Genomic DNA, 13,531 nt, shown 5'->3' on the forward strand with positions numbered 1-13,531 from the left:
ATGATGTTGATTTATTTTTATGTCCTCTCTATAGAGCATTCTTGATATTTGGGTATATATTACATGATTGTACTATTAGCCCCTGAGCTCAGCATGGGGATTAATGGAGTTTCATTGTCCATAAGAGATATTTTGAAAATTGCCTGGAATTACAGGGAAAATCAACCTTCTCAGAAATATGATTTATTTTATCAGTCTTTTCTAACTCACTTTGATGTAACCATAAAGCATGAGCTCACAATAGTTCCTCTAAGTTCTTCTGTGTTCTCATACCATGGCATAAATGCCAAAGTCAAAGATGAGCATAACACTACACAGTTATGTGTAAATGACTTCAATTGTGTACATAGGTTGTAGAGGAAATAGGATGAAGATTCCCCCCAAAATTAAAATCAAATTTTGAAAATATGCTAGATGTAGAATGGGTTTTGAAGGTCCAAAGAATTTTCAAAGAATTTTTAAAAAAAATTTCTTTCATTTGTTTAAATTTGTTATGTTAAATGGGGGAGTCTGGAATCATTCTCTATCTCCTCAAAGATATTTCCTCTTATGATCATTTATGGAAGTGAAATTAAAACCAAAAATATAAGAAAAGCTAATTTTTGTTGAGAAGATGAGAGCTGCTTTTTCTATGAAATCTCTCTCTCTCTCAGACACACACACAAACACACACACACACACACACACAGAGTGCAGACACAGATTTCTCCACTTTTTTGGACAAAATACTTTCATTACATAGAATTTAATAGTATTTCTGTGAGAATCACCTGAGAAATAATGTTAAAGTTATATGGAATCTGAATCATAAATACTATGTTCAGTAATATCATGAACATTTTATAACCACCAATAAAATATGTAGTTTCTTATCTAATAAAGATTAATTTTGAAATGGAAGGCAAACACAAATAAAAAAGGGAAAAAAACTATTCTAGCACATCAAAGAAAAATTTTGGGTTATATGTGAATAGTTGGTTTAATTCTTAATCTACTATTAGATTTTGAAAATTATAAGAAAGCCAATTTGGAGGTTAGAGAATAAGGTGGAAGAATTGAAAAATGTATGTAAACTTCCTTTGAAACAAAGGACAAATATAACAGAGGGGGGAAAAGACCACAGAAACTTAAAAAAATCAATTTTGGACTTCAATACTAACTGCTTTGTTTCTCCTATCATGACAAGGATAAGGAATAACACTCAGGTATGAAAAGACAGAGGAAAAAATGTGAAAGATGGTGTCTGTAGGTACACTGCATTATGTAAAGTAAGCTTTCATTAGTATATCAATGAAAAAGATACTTAAGAAGTAGCAGGAAAGGAGAAATGTATAGTTTGTAGTTAAGTCATTATTTTGAGTTTAAAAGCTCATGGATATGTAAAAATATTATTTAGTTCTCACAAAATCTCTTCAAATGAAAATGTTAAAGGATTTTTTTTAGCAAAATGAAAACACAGAGACCTCAAGTAAAGTAATTGATTCAGACTACGGAGGAATAATATTCTGAATATGACTGGTTTAAATTTTAGACTTTTATTATAATTATTTTACTCTAGTACCAAAACAAGAAGTCAAGCAAAAGGGGAGGAGTATTAAAATCATAAAATACCAAGAAAAATCCAAATTGTGGACATTTCTAGTGTACTATTCACAATGCTAGAAATTTGTCAATCAGGCCAATAAACTGTTTTTAGTCTGTAAGGAATATAGACAGACAGTTGACAGGTACACCACAGAGATCTCACTAGGGAGTCATCTGGTTTTAACTGTCAAATAAAGAATCCACGGCAGCAAAGAAAGTTTATTTATACACAAAGGAATTTGACTCAGCTTGTAAAAGGAAATAGCCTGGGCAAAACCTGGGTAGAAAGAAATAAAAGACAATCTGACATTAACTGCTTTATTTGACTAGAGTCAGGACTATTTGAAGCAGTCATTTCCTAATTTCACTGTTATGCCAGTACCAAAGCATTCCCTCCCCTACATCATATGAATAGATCAAGGGGATTTACTTTTTATGTGCTGAGGACACTTTGGTCAGTCTGGAAAATTCTATATAGACTCTTCACAAAAATAATCTTTGAAATATGTAAAATATTTAGGATTATACAGGAAATCCAAAGTTTTCATGAAAATAAATGTATATCATATATAAATATTTATATTTATATGTGGTATATTTATATATGATATAAATTTACATTTATATATGTGGTATATTTATATATGATATAAGTTATATCATATATAAATATACCACATATATTCCATATATATATATATAAATTCCACATTTTCAAACAATCTCTATTGTTGTAGGCAAACATAAAATAAGATAAATAGATAGATTTAAGTGTAGCCAGAAAGATTGCCAATCAGGGTAGCATGAGCTGAACATTCTGTGAAGCCTTAGAATACAGGACTGTGTGTGACACAGGGCTCTGCGACAGTTGGCTGCAACTGGGAAGGAGGTCTGTGTGCTGAACTCCCAAAAGCTTCACTAGGATATCATCTACTCTGTGGACAAGAGCAAGCTGGAGTTTGGGGTTACAGATTCAGAGGGTGGACTTCCATTTCTGTACCAGCTCACTGTTTGTTACCTACTGGAATNTATATATATATATATATATATATATATATATATATATATATATATAATTCATTCAAGCAGGGAGACCCACAGAGTAAAGGTAAAGCACTGGGGCAAAATCTATTAAGCTTCACCTAAAGTTAAAAAAGCAGGGAGTAGAAAAACATATTAGAGAGTCACAAGGTGCTTTGCAACTCCTAAAAGCCTTACCTTATTTCTCAAAAATAAATACAATTTAGTCAGGTTTATAAGAATACAAAGCATTCTCAAATTGACAAATGATCAAAGGCTATAAATGGGCAATTTCCATATGAAGAAATTAATACTATCTTTAATTATATGATAAAAAATGTTCCAGATACTATTGATTAGAAAAATTCACATTAAAACAACTCTGAGGTATCAACTCATACCTAGCAGACTGGCTAATAAAAAAGAAAATGGTGCATGTTGGAAGGGGTAGAGAAAAATTAGAACACCACTACAAAATTGGTGGAGCTGTGAAATGATCCATCTATTCTGGAGAGCTATTGGGAATCATGCCAAAAGAATCTTCAAACTATTCACACCTTTTAACTCAGTATTACCACTACTAGATCTATATCCCAAAGACCTCAAAAGTAAAGGAAAAAGCACTTATTTGGACAAAAATATTCATAGCACCTCTTTTCACAGAAGCAAAGAACTAGAAACTGAAGGGCTGTCTATCATTTGTGGAACAGTTAAGCAAGATATGGTATATGATTGTAATGGAATACTATTGAGCCATAAGAAATGTCACATAAGATGACAAAAAAAATTACAAAAAACAACCTTTGAAAGACAATGAAGTGATACAGGGTTAAATGAGCAGAACCAGGAAAATGTTGTACATAGTAACAACAGTAGCTTATAATTGATATTCAGATGTGAATAATTTAACTTTTATAAGAAATGCAAAGACATAGGACAACTCCAAGGGATTTACAATGAAAAAAATTATCTAATACTTTAGGAGGTTCTGATGAAGTCTGAATACAGATTGAAACATGCCACTCTTTATTTCCTCCATGATTTTTCTTTAATAATATTAAATATAATAAAAATATATAGGCTACTTATATGAAATGATGCAAAATAAAGTGAGAAAAAACAGCAAAATTTACACAGTAACACAGTACACAGTAACAGCAATAATGTATGATGATTAACTATGAATTATGAAACTATTATCAGCAATTCAAGGATCCAGGACAATTCCAAGGGACTCATGAGACAAAAGACTATCCACTGACATAGAACTGATGGAGTAGGAACTGACATAGTTTGAATACAGACTGGAGAATAACATTTTCCACTTTATTTTCTTCATGAATTTTTGTTTAATATAAACAATAGATGCCATTTTCCCAACAACAAAGAAAAACAAACTGATTTGGAAGTCAGACACAGAAGAGATAAGAATCATCAGAATACATGAAGCTATGATCAAAAAAAGAGCCTGGATTCCATATTACAAGAAATAACCAACTGTTCAGATATCCTCAAACAAAAGGGAAAAATAGAAATTAAAATAATTCGCTAATCACTTTCTGAAATAGAACTCAAAATAAAATATTCCAGGACTAATATAGCCAAATTAAAAAATTTCCTGGCCAAGAAAAACTTGAACAAGCAACCAGAAAGAAATAATTCAATTATTGTGCAACCACCATCAGTATTACACAAGACCTAGCAGCTTCTACTTTAAAGGACAAGAACCATGGTATATGCTATTTGGAAATGCAAAAGACCTAGTATTTCAACCCAAAATCATATATCCAGCAAAGTTAAATACAATTCACCAGGAGGAAAAAAAGATATTTAATGAAATAGAGGACTTCTAAGAATTTCTGAAAAAAAAAGCAGAACTGAAAAGAAAATTTCATAAGTACACTTGACATTTAAGAAAAGCATAAAAAGATAAACAGAAAGTGAAAACTTAAGGGTAAGGTTGAAATAAGCACATTCACACATGGAGAAGGTAATAACTGAGATATTTAAGATATCTATGATACTTGAGGTACAAAAGTACTTAAAATATTCAAGATTCCTAAAGTATTTAAAATATTTAAAACTTTATCACTATTACAGAAGTGAGAGCAATATACATAGAAAGAAGGAAGGTAGTAACCAGATTAGGATGTATTAACATAAAAAAATCAAGAGATGGGAAAGAGGAATACATGGGGAGAATAAAAAAAATTAATGTCTGATGATATTAGTGAAATAGATGAATACTTACAAAAAATAAACTGCCTATATCAACAAAAGAGGATATAGAATACTTAAACAATCACATCATAGAAAAATAAATTGTGCAAACCATCAAAGAATTTTCAAAGCTAAAGGCCCCAGGGCCAGATAGACTCATAAGTGAATCTACCGACTATTCAAAAAATAATTAACTCTAATACTACATAAACTATTTGGGAAAATAAGGAAATAAATAATTCTTCCAAATTCCTTTGGTAACACAAATAGGGTATTGATTCCCAAACCAACAAGATCTAAAACAGTAATAAAATTATAGACTAATATCCCTAATGAATATTAATGCAAAAATTTTAAATGAAATTGCACTAAGGCAATTACAAAATTATCTCATAAGCATCATACACAATGACCAGGAAAGTTTTATACTTTAAAATCCTAATTTCCTCATAAAAGAATGCAGGGGCAGCTCAATATTAGGAAAACTATCAGCATAATTGACCTTATCAAAAAGAAAACTAAGAAAAAACATGTCATCATATGGATAGATAAAGAACAAGTCTTTGATAAAATACAACATCCATTCCCTATTGTAAGGATGGGGGATGGGAGAAAAAGAGCAAGAAGAAGGCCTTTGGAGACAGTTACTGAAGTTGACTGATCTCAAGGGAGGCTTACCTGAATCCCGCCCTCATTCAGAATTGGTTTGGGGTCCCCCATGCCTCATCTTATAGGGAAGCTTTGCACCCAAATCCAGTGGGGCAGCACAACCATCTAGGTCACCCAGTTTGGGGGTGTCACCCCCTCCAAATCTTGGTAGTGTATATTTGGCTCTGAGGGGAGAGCAGGAAGAGAGTCTCCTGCATAGATTCTCTCTCTCTCCCCCTCTATCATAACATTGGTAGCTGGCTCTGTTCATTATTATGCTTTAAAAACACTAGAAATAGTGGAACAAGTGAAGCTTCCCTTAAAGTGTTACAAGCATCCTTTTAAAACCATCAGCTTATTATCTTTAATGGTGACAAATTAGAATATTTCTCAATAAGATCAGGGGTGTGACAATGAAGCCCATTTTCACCACTACTGTTTAATATTACACTAGAAATTTTATCTATAGATAAAAGAGTAGAAAAGAAATTGAATTAATTAGAATAGTCACAGAGGAAACAAAACTATCACTCTTACAGATAATATGATGGTATACATAGAAAACTCCAGGGAATCTACCAAAAAATTATTAAAACAGTGTTAACAAATTTATCAAAGTTGCAGGATACAAAATAAACTTACATAAACCATCAGCATTTCTATTTATCACCAACAAGATCCAAAAATAAGAGAAAGAAAATGAAATTCAATTTAAAATAACTGTAGACTATATAAAATATCTAGGGGTCTATCTACCAAACCAAACCCAGCAACTATATGTACACAATTATTAAACACAAAAATAAAGTGAGACCTAAACAACTAGAAAAATATTAATTGCTCATGAATAGACTGAACCAATATAATTAAAATGACAATCCTACCTTAATTAATTTACCTATTCAGTGCCATTACAAACCACCCAAAATTATTTCCTAAAAACTAGAAAATATAACAAAATTCAAGAATATTAAGGGATTTAAGTGAAAAAATAAAGGAAGAAGACCTATACCACAAAACAGTAATTACCAAAACTATCTGGTACTGGATAAGAAGTGGATCAATTGAGTAATATAGGAAATCAACACACAGTATCTAATGATCAATGTAACCTAGTATTCAATAAACCCAAATATGGCAGAAAGCAGGCCAATATCTCACCAGAATAGTATTGGCCAACTATTGGCACTTGTGTCGCTCCCAGCACAGGGGAGCTGTTCCCCCTCTTCCAGTGCCTGAGGACATTTTTTGCATGCCCTTCCCCTCTGTCCAGCCACCCAAAGCAAGCACTTCCTCCCTTAGCTCTCTCTGGTAATGGGGGTTGGAGAGTCTCACAAACAGCTTGAATTTGCCCTCTAGGCATTCAAACTCAAAAACCTTTGTCAATACTGCACTAGAACAACATCTCACTCCATAAACCAAAATAAAATCAAAGTGGCTACTTGATCTGGTAGTAAAGGGCAACACCTGAAATAAATTAGGGCAACATGGAAAAGTTTATCTATCAAATTTGTGGACAAGAGAAGAATTTATGACCAAGCAAGTCATAGAGATTATTATGAAAAATGAAATGGGTAATTTTGATTACATTGGCATTAAAAAGTTTCTGTACAAATAAAACCAATGCAACCAAAATTAGGACAGAAACAATAAATGGAGGGAAAATTATAGTAAGGCAAGGTCTCATTTTTTCAAATATATATAGTGGACAGAGCAACATTTATAATAGAAAACATTCCTCAGTTGAAAAATGGTGAAAACACATAATCAGGCAGTTCTCAGATGAAGAAATTAAAACTACATATAGTCATATGAGGAAATGCTCTAAATCACTAATGATTAGAGAAATTCAAATTAAAACAATTATGGGATACATCTGACACAGTCAAAATTGTTTAACAAGACAAAAAAGGAAAATGATTAATGCTAGAGGGGATGTGAAAAAATTGGAATACTAATGCACAGTTGGTGGACTTTGAACTGATACAATAACTGTGGTTGTGGAACCACGTCTGAAGATCTTTTAAATTATGTGTAGTCTTTGACACATTAATATCACTAACAAATCAGTGTCTCAAAGATATCCGAGATCAAATATATGTTATCAGTTCTTTTGATAGTTGATCATTTTAAAATATTTCTTTTATTGTATGCATTTTTCTCCTGGTTTTGCCCACTTAACTTTACATCCATTTATATGTCTTTCCAGGTTTTTCCGAATTCATCCTATTTATCATTTCTTCTGGTACAATAGTTTTCTATTACAACCATGTGCCACAGCTTGTTCAGTCAGTACAATTGGGAAATGATTGAACCAGCAGTACAGTGTGAGGACTGGAGATTACCTGCTGGCAGAGTTGTACTGTGAAATGATGTCCATAATTACACTAACTCTCTCTAAGAAAACTGTTGGACATCTCTATATGTGAAGACACTTCCATTTCCCCCCTTCTTCATGCTCCAAGCCTGACCATTAGTCAAAATAGAAGCTCCCTATAACAAAAGAGTGATAACCTTTCAAATCGTTTTAAATTTCTGGTGCTCCACTGATCAGAAGATACAAGTTTAAATAGTAATAGGTGAAAAAAAAAGAAAACCTTTCAGATAAAATACATTTTAAGGTAGAGTCAGTTCAATGATTAAAAAAAATACTTGAAATACCCAATGATTTCTTATGCTATGTCTCAAATAACCAACTGACCTAATTCTTTATGATTTGTCAAGTAGAAATTGTAAACTATACAGTCACTTTATAAATATATGAAACAATTGAAATATTCAGTCCTTTACATCTTTCCCATTTGAACATGTATTTGTGAATTTGGCTCATATCTTTTATCTGTGCTGGCCATGAACATATGGTCTAAGCATATTTCCAGTAGACATGAAAAGTTAAAGTGATTTGTATATGGTCATATTATTGTTGTTCAGTCATACAATGTTTTGTAATCCCATGGACCATAATGTACCAATACTGTTCATGAAGTTGTTTTTTTTTTTTTTTTGACAAAGATGCTTGAATGGTTTGCCATTGCCTTCTCCAATGGATCAATGTAAATAGAAGTTATGTGATTTGCCAAGGGACATATAGCTAGGAATTATTACATTTTAATCTGGATTTGAACTCAGGTCTTCCTTACTCCTGGCCCAGTGCTCTCTCTACTGATATATCCCTTTGCCTCCAGAGCAGGTTAAGTGATTTGCCTAGTGTCACAAAACCATTTTACCTTCCCCACTCTTTTTTGCTTTATGGTGTACAAAGTAGTACTGCTCATCAGACACTGAAATAAAATCCTGTCTAAAGACAAGATGGTTAAGTAGCATTGAAGAAATGGGGGACATGGTGCTCTTTACCGGAGTGGATTTTAATCACCCAGGAGTGGAAGAAATAGATAAATGTTATAGTGGACCCTGGCTTCATGGATTCATAGCAATCAGCATTCCAGAAGGAAAGAGAATAATAGTAAGGTACTTAATCACTCTGTGCCTTAATTTCTTCATTTGCATAATAGCAATGCATAGGACACCAGTCTAATATTTTTGGATTCAAATTGTAACTCAAAGAATTAGGTCATTTATTTATATAGGAATCTGCAAAATACTTTCTACAGAAGTATGATGAGGTTTGTATGTGCAGAGGCAGTAACAAAGTGTAAGGAAAAATAATCACATGCATATATGGATATATTTGTTAAAAATACAAAATGACGCTAGTGCAATTAATAAAAAATTCCAGTTTTAATATCATAAAAATAGTTCATTTTGTGTTTTTAAACAAATAATCTACCCATTAGGACATTTATATAAGCATATTGTGTGGTTTAGCAAAAGTGTATAGGAATAAAAATTTTTCATCCATATATACACATATATGGTGTTTTATATATGTGTGTATATATGTAGGGTTGTTTATACATATATATGCATGATGTTGTAGCCCTTGGAATGAGATGCAAGCCTTTAAACATTACAGTTATTAGAGCCATGTTATTGATTAATAAAAAAAGATTCACCCAAAACTTTTCCTGGGACAACTCAAAGACTGTCAAGTATTCAATAATTTTTACTAATCAAGGTATAGTTACTTGACTTCAAAGTTATACCAAATTTGCTTAATTAAATAAAAATAAATATAGAATTTTAGTGACTACTAATGCAGTAGTTATAGAAAGAATATAGAAAGAATCTGTTGTGTAAAAGGTGCATGTTCATTGATCACACATCTCACATATTGAGTTTGTGTTTGGAAGAGATGACTGGGTACAAGCTACTGAATAGGAGAATAAGCATAGCTCCTCTGTATCCAGACAATATGACAATACAAAATTTTTATAGAAGGACTTCCCAGATAGAACAACACAAACACAAAGTCTGCAAATTCTCTGTCTCTTCAATCTGCAACTTCTCCAGTCCATATATATCTATAGAATAGTCCATTTTATCTATACTACAATTTTGGGAAACTAGATACACCTCTATAGACCATCATAGAAGGAATTTTTAGGTTGAATTAATCAGAGATGAAGCTCTTTATTTAAGATATAAGGAATAAAATGACAAGTTCTCTGACAGATTCCATTGCATTTGTCTTCTGATATCTTATTAAGACATGGGCATAAATTTCTATTTATATAATTAACTAATATTGGTTCCTAGTTCTCCTTTGACATATATGAAATTCTTCTACAGGCCTTAATTATCTCATGCATTAGTTTCCCTCCTTCAGGTCTCTTCCCATTCCAATCCATTCTCCACTCAGCTGCCACATTGATCCTGCTCAAATGAAACACTGACAACGGCACTCTCCTACACAATGAACACTATTGGTTTCCTAATACCTCCAGGATCAAATATGAAATCTTGTTGCAAGTCCTTCATCAGCCTTTCTTCCTAGTCTTAAAATTTACTCTCCTGTAACTTTGAATGACTGAACTATTATCAGCAGTGCAAGGATTCAAGACTATTCCAAGGGACTTGGGATGAAAAAAACTATCCACCATCATAGAAGGAATTATCAAAAAATTTTTTTGAATTTTATTTTTTAGAAAAATTTTCCATGGTTACATGATTCATGTTCTTACTTTCCCCTTTGCCCCCGAGCCCCCCAAACCCCATTGCTGATGTGCATTTCCACTGGTTTTACATGTGTCATTGATAAAGACCAAATTCCATATCATTGATAGTTGCATTAGTGTGGTTGTTTCAAGTCTACATCCCCAATCATGTCTGCATCAACCCAATCATCATAGAAGGAATTAATGGAGTCTTAATGCAAATCGAAGTGTACCATTTTTCAATTCTATTTCCTTTGTAATTTTTTGTATAAATGATATATTCATTCTTTTGCAACATGATGAACATAGAAATATGTATTGAATAATAACATATGTATTACCTACATCATATCACCTGCCATTTCAGTGAGAGGTGAGAGAAGAGAAAACATGGATTGAAAAGTGTCAAAAATATTTATTAGAAATTATGTCTACATATAATTGATAAAAAATATAATAAAATGGGTTATAATAAAAATGAATCATCCACATACTCTACAACAGTAAAAATTTACCTTTCTCCTCTTCCTAGCACATACTACTTGATTTTCCTTACATGCAGAACTCTTCACTGGCTGCACTTCATGCCAGGAATGGTTTCCCTTATCACTTTTTCTTTGGAAGTACATTCAATAGGTGGTGCTGGCTCTGGAGGCAGAAATACTTGGATTCAAATCTTGCCTGAGCTAGTCATATGATCCTGGGAAAGTCATTTAACCTCTGTTTCCGTGACCACAAAATGGGGACAATAATAGCACCTTAGAGGGTTAATGTAAGGATCAAAGTAGAAGATATATATTTTTAAATCATTGAGCAATAATGCCTGGCATATAATGAACTCAAGACGTACTTAGCTCTCCCATTTGTGTCCCTGGCTTCCTTCAAGATTCACCTCAAATCCTACCTTCTAATCAGGAAGCCTTTCCAATGTTTATTCCCTGACCCCAGCTAGTACCTTAAATGTGTAATTACTTCCAGTTTATTCTGGATGTATCTAGTTTGAACATACTTGTTTGTATATTGTCTCTGCCTATTGAGAGCAAGTACTGTATTTGTGTTGCATTATATCCCCAAAACATTTTAGAATGCGTGGAACAACATAAGCACTTACAAAATGCTTCCTGACTTATTACTGTTGCTACTAAGTATGTATGTGCATGTGTGTATATGTATGTATGTGTAATGTGCAGTTTGGGACTGTGGCAAGCCCAGGAAGCCTATGTCTCCCAGGGCTCCCTGCTACAACTTCCCCCAACACCTCCCACTTCCTTTGTAGGAGGTATGGGAGAAAGTATAAATGAGAAAGTTTGTCTTTTCGCTCTCTGCTCTCTAGAGCCTGGAAGCTGACTAATGCTATCTACCCTGATCTCTCTCTCTCTCTCTCTGTGCACCTTTTCCCCTTTCTATCTACCTCCAAGTTTTTCCTAGATTTTCCCCTTTCTGATTTAAATAAAACCTAGCTATTCTAAACCCTAAAGTTGTTCCTAGATCTTTTATTTGAGTCTTGAAGGGCTCTGGTCAATTTCCTTCTGCCAGGGCTGGAGATCCACTACCTTCCTTTCTCTTCCTCTACCTTCCTCTCTCCTTTCATCCATCCATTCTACCTTCCTTCTACCTTCCCTTCACCTCCTCACAGTAACCACTCCCCATTGGTAACCCAAATGTTGTTTCATATGGTGAAAGGACACAGAAAGTAGACCCTAAGAACTTTGAGTACATATTTTCTTAACTTTACAACTTAGCTATAGTCTAGCTCTTCACTTTGAATGGTGTAATGAACTATGAATTAGAAATCTGGGTTTTAATTTGAGCCCCATTCCCAACTCACTGTTAACTTTTTAAAAAGTAATTTCTGAGTCTTAAATTTAGTTTCCTCACATGAAAAAAGAATATATTTGGTGATCATGGCAATTCCCTGATATTCTAAATATTTCTACTCAATAGAGGCATAGGTATATCCATAGAAGTGTGGGTAAATTTGTTCTCTTATTTGGAGCACTTACCATTGATGGATAAAGTGATAATAACTGTGAGAAAATGTCCACCACATGGTGTAAGAAAAGAAATGCCAGCTAGATGACAAAAAATATTCAGTTTTCATGAAGTTCTAATGCTTAGTTTTACCACAGGGTCTGGAATTTCATGCTAAGACAATACTTGTATTATGGAAGAATACATGAAAGAGATAATTTTTAAATATAATTAGGCTCAATTTCTAAACTACAGAAAATAATTCTGAAGTTTAGAAAAGTATAAGATAATAGTTGCTATATTAATGGATACCAAATAGATCCAAGGGGAAAAATGGACTTATTAAAGCCTTTTTTATTTCCATTTTATTTATGTGATTATTTTAATGTTATATACATTTACAGATTTTTCCTGCTTCATTAGACACCTCTGGTAATAAAGCAAAGCAGCTGATTAAAACTAATAGTGCAATAACTTCATCTGAAAGTTCAGCAATATTAGGCATTTACAACTTTCCCCACCATCATAAAAATGAACTGAAATCTTTTTTCTGTTGTATCTTAGACTACTTAAAAGGAAAATAAAATTTTAAATGGCAAATTTTTTTTTCAATTTTATTTAGTTAGTTAATTTAGAATATTTTTCCATGGTTACAAGATTAATGTTTTTCCCTCACTTTCCCCCACCCCCTCCCATAGCTGAACCACAATTACACTGGGTTTTACATCTGTCATTTATCAGGACATATTTCCATACTATTGATATTTTCACTAGGGTGATCATTTAGAGTCAATATCCCCAATCATATCCCCATCAACCCATGTGATCAAGCAATTGTTTTTCTTCTGTGTTTCTGCTCCCACAGTTCTTTTTCTGGATGTGGATAATGTTCTTTCTCATAAGTCCCTCAGAATTGTCCTGGATCATTGCACTGGTGCTAGTAGAGAATCTGATTGTACCACCGTGTATACTTCTCTGTGTATAATGTTCTCCTGGTTCTGTTCCTTTCACTCTGCATCAATTCCTGGAGGTCA

The sequence above is a fragment of the Gracilinanus agilis genome, chromosome 6 (genome assembly GCF_016433145.1).
Source record: "Gracilinanus agilis isolate LMUSP501 chromosome 6, AgileGrace, whole genome shotgun sequence".
Lineage (NCBI taxonomy): Eukaryota > Metazoa > Chordata > Mammalia > Didelphimorphia > Didelphidae > Gracilinanus > Gracilinanus agilis.